The sequence below is a fragment of the Anolis carolinensis genome, chromosome 6, assembly GCF_035594765.1.
Source record: "Anolis carolinensis isolate JA03-04 chromosome 6, rAnoCar3.1.pri, whole genome shotgun sequence".
In the NCBI taxonomy this organism is placed as follows: Eukaryota; Metazoa; Chordata; class Lepidosauria; order Squamata; family Dactyloidae; genus Anolis; species Anolis carolinensis.
In genome coordinates, this window is record NC_085846.1 from 79,127,737 (window position 1) to 79,143,478 (window position 15,742).

General features: G+C 39.9%; 1 protein-coding gene and 1 long non-coding RNA gene across 4 annotated transcripts in view; one reads left to right on the forward strand and one right to left on the reverse strand.

Moving 5' to 3' along the window:
* Window positions 1-2,100: 2,100 nt before the first annotated feature.
* LOC134292493 (uncharacterized) lies at window positions 2,101-9,283 on the reverse strand. Its single transcript, XR_009999736.1, has 2 exons — window positions 9,168-9,283; window positions 2,101-7,477 (listed from the first exon to the last, which is right to left on the reverse strand). It is a non-coding gene; the product is annotated as an uncharacterized LOC134292493 (long non-coding RNA).
* A 144-nt stretch (window positions 9,284-9,427) lies between these two features.
* tbc1d5 (TBC1 domain family member 5) overlaps window positions 9,428-15,742 on the forward strand; it is a 298,355-nt gene continuing 292,040 nt past the window's right edge. For 2 of the 3 annotated variants that reach the window (XM_008112724.3, XM_008112725.3), the window contains exon 1: window positions 9,428-9,608. The gene's annotated coding sequence lies outside the window, so the exon portion shown is untranslated. Of the gene's footprint in view, window positions 9,609-15,372; window positions 15,457-15,742 lie in introns of all 3 variants that reach the window. The other variant, XM_062957598.1, reaches the window with a different exon arrangement.

A 15,742-nucleotide genomic window follows, 5' to 3' on the forward strand; every position in this document is an offset into this window, starting at 1 on the left:
CTTTCTACACTGCCCTCCGTCCCAGGATCCAATCCCAGATTATCTGCTCTAAACTGGATTATTTAAATTTCCACTACCAGATAATCTGGGATGAGATAATCTAGGATGAGATCCTGGGATATAGGGGCAGCGTAGAAGGGACCTTATGTCCCTTCTACATCACTGTATAAAATCCAGATGATCTGCTTTGAAAATCTGGATTATATATGGCAGTTTAGAAAGGACCTTAGTCTAACCCTTAGTCCTTAAAGATAGTCTCCTCCTGAATAACTTTGGCCTCTTCTACACTGCCATATAAAATCCAAATTATCTGCTTTGAACTGAATTATATGGCAACGTAGACTCATATAATCCATTTCAAAGCAGGTAGCGTGGATTATCTGATTTGATAATCTGGATTATATGGCAGTATAGCAGGGGCTCAAGATACCCCACTGGTTTTCATTCTGGTTCTTGTCTCTTCTACCCATGCTGATTAATTTATATTTGGAGGCATGACTTCTCTCTATCACTAGATGGCAGTCTCCTGGACCATGCTATATTTTGAGGTCGTATATAGGTACAAACTTTATGCATTATACAAAAATGTGCACCATGCATATTTTCTTGTATTTTACAAAATATAACCATAGCAAAAGCAAATCTTTTATCATCCATAATTTTAGTCAATTTATTGGCATATTGACAAACAATAAACTGATTTGTAGAGCCAGCAGATCATTTACTCTAGGCCCCTTCAATCCTCTCAAAACTCAACCCATGTTATCTAGGTGAAAGATCTGACAGAGAACAAAAAATGAGCCAAAAATGAGCCAAGGTTGATGGTATGTCTAAAAAGATGCACATATGTACATTAGTACTAAGTGCATATATAAACCATTTACCTGAACTGAAGTATCGGTTCAATTAATCTTCACTATGTCATAATTCTAAATTGTATTCTAAACATAAAATACAAACTGACTTTTAATTATACAGTGCATGATAAAGACCATAGACAACATATAATGCTGCTATTGTGGTAGCAGATAAAAAAGAAGTACAATAACTTCAATAACAACCCATGTTTGTCTGAATAAAAAACACACTGACATACTGTTGCTTATAACCTACATAAATGAAACTGCTGTGTACCAGTTAATATGATTGCATTAGTATATTGGTATGTGTTCTTGTGTAATCCAAAAACATTTTTCAGCAACTGCTTTGTATACCAAAGTAATAATTCTTCTAAAGTTAATTTAAAATATGAATATGCTCTGAATATTTCACATTGGAAAGTTCACTGGTAGCAAAAACTGCACTTGACATTGCAGTGACCCTTTAAATCTTTATAAACAGGAGGGTAGTGAGTGAGACCATGTAGTGCTTAACTTGTGCCAAAGTCAACCATTTGTGGCACAGATCTCTTTAAAAGGACAATGGGTGATAAACAGTGTGGTAAATCCATGCTGTCTCTGGAATCCTAGATAAATTCTGCCCACACTGATGTGTTTGCTGCCTACCTTGTTGACAGACTCGTCTCTATTCAGCATGACCTCAGGATCACTAGCCAGACTCCAAAGTCTGAATGCAGGATACATAAGGTCAGCCTTGTCGTTCTATTTTTATGGATCATTTCCAATTAGTTTCACTCACTGATTGTGTCCTTTGGGGAATGCAGCAACCAACTGCAAATTAAAACTGTCACTCCTATGTCGTGAAGGCTCAGAAAAACATTAAAAGTATTGTAGATTCGTGTTGGGGGTAGTTTGGTTGTGTGTGTGTTGCCCACCACTGTTTAACACTATTTTGTAGCAAAATTCTAGGGGTAGGGCAAGGAAGGGAGATGTAATAATAATAATAATAATAGTAGTAATAATAATCACACATCATCCGAAAATACATCACACAGTCCTAGACACTTCGGAAGTGTTCAACTTGTGATTTTTGTGATATGAAATCCAGCATGTCTATCTTGTTTGCTGTGTCATACAATAAAATAATAATAAATAACACAGTCCTAGACACCTGGGAAATGTTTGACTTGTGATTTTGTGATACGAAATCCAGCATATCTATCTCGTTTGCTGTGTCATACAATAATAATAATAATAATAATAATAATAAATACAACTTTATTTATATTCAGCCCTATCTCCCCAGAAGGACATTATTTATTAAAGCTATAATCTTCACATAATTTTCAATGTGTGTACAAGTACAATAACAACAACAACAATAAATATTTCTTGACTGTCTCTCCTAACAGCTTGAGGCGGGATACAACAGTCAAACCACATCAACATATAATATATACAAATACAGTAGAGAGGAAAGAAGTGCAAAGATTGAAATCTGCTATGAATCAACAATAGCCCTACAAACATGCTACAGTATGTTCACCTGGTTTTAAGCATTCCAAGCACACATTTTCACTCACAATTTTGCAAAATGAATTGAGACTTCCTACTCACCGACCATCACTCTGTTTATTGTATCCCGCTAGTAGAGTTGTTCTACAATTGTATTAAGCAAAACCTGATACTTTTAAGAGCCATTTTACATACTATATAAGTAGATATACAACCATCTCATACATCATGTCACCTGAGAGCTCTACATATTGTTTTTAACCTCAGTGTTCACTATGTGCCGTCGACCAACATAGTTTATATACACAAGGCATATTAAAAATAGTTTGAAAATCAACCCCAGAACTGCCACATATCTTATGTTACAAGCAATATGGATATACATAAAACACATGTATGTAATCAACAACAACAACAACAATTTATTAGTATGTAATCACTAATTGCCATGTGTGAAATGACTCAAACAATAGTCAATTTTAATTGTAATTGCATGTGTGAATTTAATCTTTAGTGTTTCATATGAGCTACATATTCTCATAATGAGCATAAGAAAACCTGGTAAACTGCTGCCAACCACAGCTTGCTGAAAGGATGGCTTATGATTTTCTTCACGAAGCAGACTGATCAGAGTGAAATTAAAATGTCCTGATACTGAGGAAATCTTGTACATATTCAGCAGTTGATAACTTGCAATTGCTGTTGCCAGAAATAAGCCTAAAACTTTACTCTGCTCATATTACAACAGGATGTTTAAATGTGCGGCTGTAAAATACCATTGTCAGCAGTCTAGATTTTACAGCTATTTCATTTTTATGTCAGAAAGGTAAAAAAAATGAGAAGCTGCTCAGGAGGGATAAAAGTGTTTCTTCTAATAAAATCAACTACAAAGCTGAAGATCAATGTTATATCTTATAAACGGACTGTGTGAAAGTATTTCCTTTTCAAATGATCACATGACCATGTATAGTAGTGGTCCTCAACCTGGGGTCCCCATATGTTTTTGGCCTTCAACTCCCAGCTGGTAAATTGACTGGGATTTCTGGGAGTTGTAGGCCAAAAACATCTGGGGACCCCAGGTTGAGAACCACTGATGTATAGTATCTATAAGATCTGATTTTTTCAAATGGGTGCTAAATATGAATTAAGTCTGTCCTCCTTAGAATATGAACTATTTGTTGCACTCCAGGACAGGAAGCACCTCTGTACTTTACCACCACACTCCAGTCCCAGTTAAATCAGCAAAGCAGTTTACTGAAGATTATATAAAAAACAGTTTAGCAAAAGTAGTAAAAACGTCAAAGTCTAAATGTATGAAATAGTCCACAAGATTAATGGTACAAGAATAGTTTCAAAAACCCAGAACAACAGGGCTTCCAATACAGAAATACAAAAGAAGCAGGATACACAAGTAAGCATAAAATCCCATACAAAAATCCAGGAACAGTCCTTTAAACTTGGTAGCATGAAACATGAACAAATAAAGACATGGAACTAAATTTCCTTAGCAGGCTTGACCAGGACATGGCAAGAGATGTGGCCTCAATAACCAACGTTGACCAGATTGCTGGAAAATCCCTCTGGTCTCACTAATACAGACATGAAATCATGCTGTCTTCCCTGATAACGGCTTTTTCCTCAAACAAGCACTGTGACTTTTGCCAAGTCTGTTGAGCAGCCTGGAGTTTACGAAAATGAAGTCAGTTCATTATCCTCTCCACCTATCAGCTCATTATCCTCTCCACCTGGGATTTCATCCTCTGAACTCATTTCAGCCTCTGACCTTGCTTCCCTAGAGAAAGACTTCTCAGCAGCATCTGGGCCCCTCTTTGGAATGTGGGCTTCACTCGCTGCTAGAGACACAGACTACTCAGTTTCAGGACCTAAAATCTCATGCTGGTTCGCAGGCCCAGAAATCCCATGATCCGCTTCTCGTAGACATTAGGAGCAGGCACAACTATGGGCTGAACTACAACACTATCAGCCATACATGATGCAGAAACACAAGAATACATTTCATATACACATTTTAGTTTTTGGTTTGGCTTGGCTTGTAGAATGGAATCTTTTTTATTTTCCTTCATTTTCTTGATTTATATTTAGTGGGACTCGGAGTTGGAGAGTGCGGGTGGGTGGGTGCATTTGGGGAGAAAAAAGAAAGCATCTCTTGGGTGAGTGGATGTGCTTTTCTTTAGGGTGGCTCTGAGCCTTGAGTCGCCTTTTAGCTTCTTCCCTTCTCTCCTCTCCTTATATTCTTTCTCCTCCCTCCCCACCTTCATAAATCACTTTTAAAAGATAATTATTGATAATAATAATAATTCCAGCAAGGCCTCATTCTACTCCCTAAACTTACCACCATTTTTATTCTTTGCAAACAAGTTATTTCTGTTTATATTTCTCTCTGTACTGTCAGCCTTCCTAATCTCAATTACAGTAGAGTCTCACTTATCCAAGCTAAACGGGCCGGCAGAAGCTTGGATAAGCGAATATCTTGGATAATAAGGAGGGATCAAGGAAAAGCCTATTAAACATCAAATTAGGTTATGATTTTACAAATTAAGCACCAAAACATAATGTTTTATAACAAATTTGACAGAAAAAGCAGTTCAATGGGCAGTAATGTTATGTTGTAATTACTGTATTTACGAATTTAGCACCAAAATATCACGATATATTGAAAACATTGACTATAAAAATGGCTTGGATAATCCAGAAACTTGGATAAGCGAGGCTTGGATAAGTGAGACTCTACTGTAATTATAATCATATAATAAAAGGTTATTGTTAATATAATACTCTTCCAAAGGATTGTTCCAGCAAAGAAATAAAGACAAAGTTCTACATGCCTTAGACCAAACCTATCATTTGCAATCTCTCTGCATTCTTAATTTCAAGTCATAAATAATAATCTGGCTGCTGCCGGCTACCAAAAATAACAATAACAACAAAAGCGTTGGTCTTCTGTGGCATCTTTGCCAAGCCAACAGAACCTATCGTCCCTGATTCTGGACATAAAAGGGTATTGTTGTTAATATAATAATCTTCCAAAGGATTGTACCAGCAAGAAACAAAAGTAAAATTCTACTTGTCTTAGACCAAAACTATCATTTGCAATCTCACTGTCTTCTTAATTTCAATTAATAAAAATTATAATCATTAGGCTGTTGTGGAAGGGCATTTTTGACATTGGCAGGAAAAATGGTGCCCTGCTGTTGCTCCTGGAGAAGTTACAGTGTAGGATATCTTTTTGGGATTTTTTTAAAGAGGTATTACAGTGTTCCCTCGCTTATCGCGGGGGTTACGTTCCAGGACCACCCACAATAAGTGAAAATCCGTGAAGTAGGGATACTATATTTATTTTAATATTTATACATTATTTTAGTACTTATACACTATTTTAAGTCTTTATCAACCAATCGTGTGTTGATAAATCGCCTCCTTCTTCTCCCATTGCTGCTTGGGCTCCTTTTCTCTCCCTTCAATTTCTCCTTCCTCCCTTCCTTAGGCTGTACATTGTAATTTCTTATGATTTATAACAGTCTTTTAGAGTTTATTGAAAAACCGCAAAACAGCAAATCCGCAAAAAGCAAACCGCGAAGTAGTGAGGGAACACTGTATTTCTAGAAAGAAAAAAAATCCTAAATATGAGATGACCCAAACGTTCTGAAACTTGGTGGGCAGGAAGTGGTAGATTTATTTCGTGTCAAAAGCATTGTACAAGGAAGTGGTAGATGTGTCCTCCAAATGTAGCCATTTTCACATCAATAGCCCTGAAAATGACGGGGGGGGGGGGAGCCTGTGGAGCCCCCTCGCCCATTACTGCCAATGGGCCGGATCAAACCACATTTTTTGGCTATGGAACGAAAACTCTTGTCCAGCTGGACATTTTTGGGAGGCATGCAAAAATGGCTACCCCCTCCAAATTGGAGTACCAGAAACAGATTAAGGTCCTGCCAAAATGCACAAGCCTAGAAGACAGTGTTTGGCATCTTTCCTAAAATATGAGAAGTATCACCTTCTGATTATCCTGAATACAATTTGTTGATACAACTGGAAGAATTGGATATTTTCTTTTAAACTTTTGAAAAGAAGTGCCAGGTTGCAAAGAGGGTTGAGTTGCAAAACAGCAGAGCCCATAAACCCTTCATCATGTAGTAAAACATACTTCGGTGGTGATGACTGAAAAATTGTTCTGAATGGTGCAGGGTCCCTGCATTCCTTGGAATAAACCCATCCTGGTGAGATTGTGAGTTGGACAAGGATGATAAAGACGATATGATATTTACTGATATCCTGCTTTTCTCTCAGGACTGAGCCCCAAAGCGGCTCACAACCTTAAAAACTACATATTTTGAAAAACTTACAAAACGTAAGTATTAAAATAGAATTAAATGTTACAATCATTAAAACAACTCAGTTAAAATTTCATTAAAATGGATGAGCAATGCATATTCCAAGCATAAACCCCTCCTTCAGAGTTGCCCCCCTCATGAACGTGGTCCCAAGGGAAACTTTTACTTTTAAAAAACCCAGAATTATTTGTTGTTAGTGGTGCGTGACACATTGTATATATGTTTTAGCTTTGGACAGCCTAGGGAAGGGTAAACATTCTTGTGGAACATCCCAATTTGTTTTGCTCTCTGTGCCACTGTTTGGAAGATGTCACTTCACTTTTTGTCCCTGTGAAAATTGGATTTTAAAACATTTGGCTTGTTGTGGAAACAAGGATTGGTGAGAAAGCTTCAGTGGAGACATTTTTTCTTCCCGGAGTGAATTTCCCTTCCGAAGGGCTTATTTCTCTCACTTCCTGTTGCCTCAGCCTTGTCTGTTTGTAACTGGAGGACTGCTTGTGTATTGATTATATTGGGACACATGGCATCTATTCCATTCCTTAAGAGTCACTTCAGGAACGTGGTCTTTGTCTCCAAGAGAGGGGCGGACTTTCCTTGGATGTATGTTTCTCAGTTCGATGTTTAATGTGTTGTTGAAGACTTTCATGGCCAGAATCATTGGGTTGCTGTGAGTTTTCCAGGCTGTATGGCCATGTTCCAGAAGCATTACCTCCCGACGTTTTCCCCACATCTACGGCAGGCATCCTTGGAAGTTCTGAGATCTGTTGGAAACTAGGCAAGAGGGGGTTTATATCTGTGGGAGGTCCAGGGTGGGAGAAAGAGCTCTTGTCTGTTTGAGACAGGTGTAAATGCTGCCACTGGCCAGCTCAATTAGCATTGAATAGTCTTGAAGCTTCAAAGCCTGACTGATTCCTGCCTGGGGGAATCCTTTATTGGGAAGTGTTAGCTGGCCCTGATTGTTTCCTATCTAGAATTCCTGTTTTTCTGAATGTTGTCCTTTATTTACTGTCCGGATTTTAGAGTTTTTTAATATTGGTAGCCAGATTTGGTTCATTTTCATGGCTTCCTCCTTTCTGTTGAAATTGTCCACATGCTTGTTTTCACTGCCTCCTCCTCGGGATCCATGGCACATTTTATTTGAGAACACAGAAATGCTGGACCACTTTAACAACCACCATGTCAGACTACACTGAGATGCCATAGAAATCTGCAAGCATGTGGACAATTTCAACAGAAAGACGGAAACCATAAAAATGAACAGTATTTTTAAAAACCCTCTAAAATCAGGGCAGTAAATAAAAAACAATGCTGAAAACAGGGGAATTCCAGACAACAAACAATCAGGGCCAGTTAACACCTCCCAACAAAGGATTCCCCACAGGCAGGAAGCAGCCAGGCTTTGAAGCTGCAAGTCTACTCAATCTAATCAAGCTGGGGCCTGACAACATTCACACTTACAGTAGAGTCTCACTTATCCAACATAAATGGGCCAGAACGTTGGATAAGCGAATATGTTGGATAATAAGGAGAGATTAAGGAAAAGTCTATTAAACATCAAATTAGGTTATGATTTTACAAATTAAGCACCAAAACATCATGTTATGCAACAAATTTGACAGAAAAAGTAGTTCAATACGCAGTAATGCTATGGAGTAATTACTGTATTTATGAATTTAGCACCAAAATATCACGATGTATTGAAAACACTGAGTACAAAAATGCGATGGATAATCCAGAACGTTGGATAAGTGAGACTCTACTGTAGTTCAATATGCAGTAACGTTACGTAGTAATTACTGTATTTACGAATTTAGCACCAAAATATCACGATGTATTGAAAACATTGACTACAAAAATGCATTGGATAATCCAGAACGTTGGATAAGTGAGACTCTACTGTAGTTCAATACGCAGTAATGTTACGTAGTAATTACGAATTTAGCATCAAAATATCACGATGTATTGAAAACATTGACTACAAAAAAGCGTTGGATAATCCAGAACGTTGGATAAGTGGGACTCTACTGTAGTTCAATACGCAGTAATGTTACGTTGTAATTACGAATTTAGCATCAAAATATCACGATGTATTGAAAACATTGACTACAAAAATGCGTTGGATAATCCAGAACATTGGATATGTGAGACTCTACTGTAGTTCAATAAGCAGTAATGTTACGTAGTAATTAGTGTATTTACGAATTTAGCACCAAAATATCACGATGTATTGAAAAAATTGACTACAAAAATGTGTTGGATAATCCAGAACGTTGGATAATTGAGACTCTACTGTACCCCCAACAGACAGTTCTTTCTGCCACTCTGGACTTTATTCCAGTTATATAACCCCCCCCCCCCCCCTTGCCTAGTTCCCAACTTCACAACCTCTGAGAATGCCTGTCATAGATATGGGCGAAACGTCAGGACAGAATGCTTCTGGAACAAGGCCGGCAAAACTCACAGCAACCCAGTTCGATGTTTGTTCCTCAGTTGGATAGTTGTAACTCGGCGGCTGCCTGTGTATTCATTTTGTTGGGACACATGGCCTCGAGTCGGTGCCTTCAGAGTCCCTTCAGGAACGCGGCCTTTGCCTCCAATGAGGGGCTTCCTTCCTCTTCCTTTTCCTTCTTCCTCGCTTGTGGGCGGCCTGCGCGGCTTCCCTGCCAGCCGGGCGCCTGCGTGCGAGCGAGAGGCGAAGGAAGGGGCGGCGGTTGAACTCCGCAACCCGCGTCGTCGGCTGCGGGAAGGCGGGCTCCGAAGGGCCGCGGAAAAGGAAGCAGCGAGGGAGGGAGAAAGAACCGAGTTCCCTTCCCCTTTTTTGCCCCCCAGCTGCTGCTTTCTCCGTGGCCCGGCCTAGCCCAGCCCAGCCCAGCCCGCTTCGCCAGTGCAGCCACGGGAGCAGGTAAACCCCACGCAGCCCCGCCGTGGCCCGCGTTTCTCACACTATTGCTTCCCTTCCTGCCTCCCTCCATCCCTCCCCCCTTTTCTGCTTACTTTACTCCTCCCTCGCCTCCATTCCCGGCTGTCAGGGAAGGAGAGACCACACTGAGGGGAGGGAGCGGCGGCGCGGCCTGTACATGCTGCTGAGGCAACTCCTCAGCTGTTTCCCTGGGAGCCAAACTGAGCCAGGCGCTTCCTGGGCCTTCCAGGACATTTGGGGGCCTCACCACCTCTCATCTTTTTACTCCTCGTTTTTGGTAGTACTTTCCCCATCTTCTCAGGACCTCATCACACTAGAGCTTGGACCCACTTTAAATCCACTTTAGGGAGGGGCCTTTAAACATCTGGGCCTGGGCCTGACCAAACTACAAACCCCAGAATTCTGCAGGAGGCATGCTCTGGTGTGATGAGGCAGTGAATCAGGCCCCATCTATATCATATGAAGCTGCATTATAGGCTCACCATATAGACTGGTTTAAACCAGGTATAGGCAAACTTGGGCCCTCTGGGTGTTTTGTACTCCAACTCCCTCAATTCCTAACAGCCTGAATGAAGTTTCAAACTGCATTACATGGCAGTGTAGATGGAACATCAAATTACAGGCAGTCTTAGGAAGAAGATAGTTTCTACGTCTACGAACAAGATACAGTAGAGTCTCACTTATCCAACGTTCTGGATTATCCAATGCATTTTTGTAGTCAATGTTTTATTTATTATTTATTTACAGTATTTATATTCTACCCTTCTCACCCCAAAGGGGACTCAAGGCGGATCACATTACACATATAAGGCAAACATTCAATGCCTTAACATAGAACAAAGACAAGACAAACGCGGGGCTCCGAGCTGGCCTCGAACTCATAACCTCTTGGTCAGAGTGATTTGTTGCAGCTGGCTGCAGCTGGTTGCTCAACAGCCTGCGCCACAGCCCGGGCTGTGATCAATGCATTGTGATGTTTTGGTGCTAAATTCGTAAATACTGTAATTACTAAATAGCATTAATGTGTAATGAACTACTTTTTCTATCAAATTTGTTGTGTAACATGATGTTTTGGTGCTTAATTTGTAAAATCATAACCTATTTTGATGTTTAATAGGCTTCTCCTTAATTTCTCCTTATTCAACATATTCGCTTATCCAATGTTCTGCTGGCCCTTTTATGTTGGATAAGTGAGACTCTACTGTAGTTGATACAACCTCATCACACTAGAGTTTGAATCCATTTTAGGGAGGGACCTTTAAACAGCTCAACCATAAAGATCCTGGGCCTCCCCAAACTACAAACTCCAGAATTCTGCAGGAGGCAGAAACCAGGTTTAAAGTGGATAAATGCTCAAGTGTGATGAGGCCCTAATATGTGTTGTCGAAAGCTTTCATGGCCAGAATCGCTAGGTTGCTGGAGTTTTCTGGGCTGTATGGCTATGTTTCAGAAGCATTCTCTCCTGATGTTTCACTCACATCTATGGTGGGCATCCTCAGAGGTTGTGAGGTCTCTTGGAAACTAGGCAAGTGGGGTTTATATATCTGGAATAATGTCCAGGACAGGAGAAAAAACCCTTGTCTGTTTGAGGCAAGTGTGAATGTTCCAATTGACCAGCTTGGTTAGCATTGAATAGCATTGCAGCTTCAAGCCTGGCTGCTACCTGACTGGGGGAATCCTTTGTTGGGAGGTGTCAGCTGGCCCTTGAGAACACAGAAATGCTGGATCACTCTAACAACCACCATGTCAGACTACACAGAGAAGCCATTGAAATCCACAAGCATGTGGACAATTTCAACAGAAAGGAGGAAACCATGAAAATGAACAAACTCTGACTACCAGTATTAAAAAAAACTCTTAAAATCAGGACAACAAATAAAGAACACCACTCAGAAAACGGGAATTCCAGACAGGAAACAATCTGGGCTAGCTAACACCTCCAAACAAAGCATTCTCCTAGGCAGGAAGCAGCCAGGCTTTGATTAGCATTCAATGCTAATCAAGTTGCCCAGTTGCAACATTCACAATTGCCTCAAACAGACAAGAGTTTTTTCTCCCATCCTGGACATTCTACAGATATATAAACTTCACTTGGCTAGTTTCCAACAGACCTCACAACTTCTGAGGATGCCTGCCATAGATAGATATTAATTAATTAATTAATTAAATTTAAACTTGTACCCCGCCCCATCTCCCTGAAGGGACTCGGGATGGCTCACATGGGGTCTTGGCCAACATCACAATATAAAATCAAAACAAAAACACAAATTTACAACAATAAATCAACAATATCGGTAAAACAATCAAAAGGACAATCTTAAAAGATAAAATGTTAAAACAGGTATATCAAACACAAGTCTGGGCCGAAAGGTGAATGTGTCAAATCGGGAGGAGATAGTTACATAATTGACATAGTCAATAAAGTACTATAAATGACAATAGTGACAATAAAAGGGCAGATCAGTGGGTCTATTATTACATAGGCAGGCATCTTAAACCAACAAAAGTCACTCATCAAAGGCTTTCCGGAAAAGCCAGGTTTTCAGATTCTTCCGGAAGGAGAGGAGGGTGGGGGCCAGCCTAATCTCCCTAGGGAGCAGGTTCCAAAGCTGGGGGGCCACGACAGAGAAGGCCCTCTCTCTCGTTCCCACCAACCGCGCCTGCGAGGGCGAAACATCAGGAGAGAATGCTTCTGGAACATGACATACAGCCCAGAAAACTCACAGAAACCAAGATAGGTTCTGTAGATTTGTTCTGAAGTTGAGTGTATGTAAGTCAGAACAGATACATTTTTAAAGTGTAACTCCAGCCATACACACACGCGCGCACACACACACACGCACGTGCACGCAAACTTTGGATAGCATAGGGAAGGGGTAACACCCTGTGGTGTTTGTTTTTCTGTCTGTGTCCCAGTTCAGAAGTTTTCAGATCACTTTGTCTCTCTGGTAATTGCATTTTTTAAATGGCTTGTTGTGGAAACAAGGGTCGTTGATAAAGCTTCAGTGGAGGCACCTTTTCCCCCATGATAACTCTTCCAGAAGTGAATTTCCCTTCCTAGGGGTAAATTTCTCTCACTTCCTGTTGTCTCACCCCCATTCTTAACTATGTGATATTTTGTAACTCAGGGCCCTTCCAGACAGACGCTCTATCCCAGGATCTGATCCCAAGTTTTCTGTTTATCCCAGATTATCTGACAGTGTGGACTCATATAATCCAGTTTAAAGCAGAAAACCTGGGATCAGATCTGGGATATAGGTCCTGTCTGGATGGGCCCGTAGAGACTGCCTGTATTTTGTTTATTTCAACCAAAGCTTCAATTCAGGCCTGTTCCCTTTTTTCTTAAGGGCAGTTTCACTTTTGCAGATACAGTCCTAACTCAGAAGTAAGATCCCTTGCTTCAATGCCTTAATGCAGTTTGACACCACTTTAACTGCCATGACTCAATGGTATGGAATTATGGGAGTTGCCATTTTAAAATGTCTACACTGCCACATAACGTTGGTGTCTCAACAAACTACAGATCCCAGAATTCCATAGAAATGAGGCATGGCAATTAAAGTTGTGTCAAATATTATTGATTCTTGAGTGTAGATGCAGCCATAGTTAGATTCTAATGTTCTTTTGTTTTTCCAATGGCTACAATTAAAAAAAAACCTTTGAGTATCACTTCTCAAATTTCTCAAGTCGTTCTTGACATGAAAAAAGTTTGAGTATCAGAGGGATCTTGTAGCACTTCATAGAATATGTAACTGTTTCCAATTTAAAATGCAGTTATCATGCTTTTCTTGGTACAATTTGTTCAGGGGAGGTTTGCCCTTGCCTTCCTCTGAGGTGGAGAGTGTGTGAATTGCCCAAGGTCGCCCAGTTAGTTTCTGTGGCCGAGCAGGAGACTCTGGTGTCCAGAGGCATAGGCCAACACTTTAACTGGTACACCATGCTCTCTTTGCAGTTTAGGGAGGAGTGTTTATAACTCCCAGCCAAAAAGCTTTTCGATATCATTAAATTACAAACCCCAGCAATCCACTGAAAGTTGCTGTGGGAATTCCAAGTAGAATAATAATTCAATAACAGTGTAGTATGATGTAGTATCTACCAAACGACAAAGCCAAGTAGTCCTTAGGTTTGAGCCATGACAGCTAAAGTGGAGTCAACTTGCACTATTTCTAAAGTGCAGATGCACACTTAATATACAAAAGCTTATGTTACAAACTTTGTTTTCTCGAGAAACTGGGGTGGAGAGGGATCCTGAAGTTTATTCACACCTTTGTTCAGCTTATCAGTCATTCTACATTTATAATCGATAAGTGTACATTTATAAAGTGGATTAAGAATCACTCAGTTATGAAGAACAACGTAATTGATGGTATGCTCCTTCCTTCCTTCCTTCCTTCCTTCCTTCCTTCCTTCCTTCCTTCCTTCCTTCCTTCCTTCCTTCCTTCCAAACTGTAAACCTCCCTCCATGCCACTTGGCTAATCCCATTTGAAACTGACACGACTTTTGGTATGGTAGGTTTATGATATGGCATGGAGGTGTGCTATTTAAAGAGGTAGAAGTCTCAGTAAGTGTAACAAAATACGTGGACAGCCCTAAATTACTTCTAGCCATAATCTTTATCAAGGTATTTATTTATTGTGTGTGTTTATACCCCACTTTTTCTCTCCATAATGAGACTCTGTGAAAACTGGCTCCCAGAGTGGCTTACAGTAATAAGACATTTCTTGTCTTCAGGTTTACAATACAAAAGCATCAGACATAAATAATGGTACACACAGTCCCCAAGTTACGAACATCTGACTTGCAAATGACTCATAGTTAAGAATGGGGGTGAGACAGCATGAAGCGAGAGAAATCTACCCCTCGGAAGGAAATTCACTCTTGGAAGAGTTATCACGGGGAAAAGATGTCTCAGTTGAAGCTTTCTCACCAGAATTTGTTTCCTCAACAAGCCAAATTTTTAGAAATCCAATTATTGCAGAAAGTGAGGTGAAATCTTCTGAACAGGGGCACAGACACCAAAACATACAAATTCAGTTTAAGAGCAAGCCTACAGAACCTATCTCGTTCATAACTTGAGGACTGTCTGTACTGAGGGAGAAGGGTGAAAGCAGGATGGAAATTGGTTCAGTTACCCAGATGGATGGAAACATTTCCTGGTGTGATTACATTGCATCTATTCTCCTTTTGAGCTGCCATATTCTTTGCTTTTATGACCCTTTTGATAATCCTGTGAAATTAGCCGTTTTGTTCTGAAAAGGCATAAGGACATAAAATAGCATTTTATTGCATACTGCTTTTCAGTACAAGATGAGAAAGTGGTATACCCTGGAAAAGTGTGTTGTAATTATTATATAATTTTTATTATACTTGTATTATGCATTTTATTTCTCAGTTGCTTTATCTCATACATTATTTATCATTAACACATTTATATGCAGCCCAGTAACAGTGTTCTCTGTAACAGAGTAAACAAGGTGTCAGAGTTCATGATTGCTTTCCCTGATAATCTCTGTATTGATGGCTCTGGCTTTCCTTCATAAAGGAAGCTCATCAGCCCATGCTCCATATACAGAAACACAGAAATAGCAGATATTATTAGTGATTAAAGACTTCAGTCTTGTATCCTGACATGGTCATAATCTCCATTGAACTCAGTGGCACATACCGGTATTTCTGAGTAATCATGCATAAGATGAGGCCAAAAAGCACAGAGGACTTGCTTAACAAATATAGTTCTCTTTCCAGCTGGAAGACAATCCACAGCACCTTGATGACACCTTTAACTGCTATGGTGACATGCTGCTATTGAATCCTGGAATATATAGTTTGGTAAGGCAGAGAAGTCTAAATACTTCATGAAACTAAGTATCAAAGGATTCAAATAGATGAAAATCATGATGGTTAAAGTGGCATCAAAATGTCATAATTACAGTGAGAAAGAAAATACTTGTTTGATGAAGCTGAATGACACAGAAGGTTCCCAAAGCACGAGTAATGAATAAAGAGATGACAGTGAGGGAAGTTCAAACCGGCAAATGCTAGGTCTCTCAGTGACCCCATCTCTCCTTTTATTGTAACATGATAGAATAGCTGTTACTACATCATAGTGGATCAT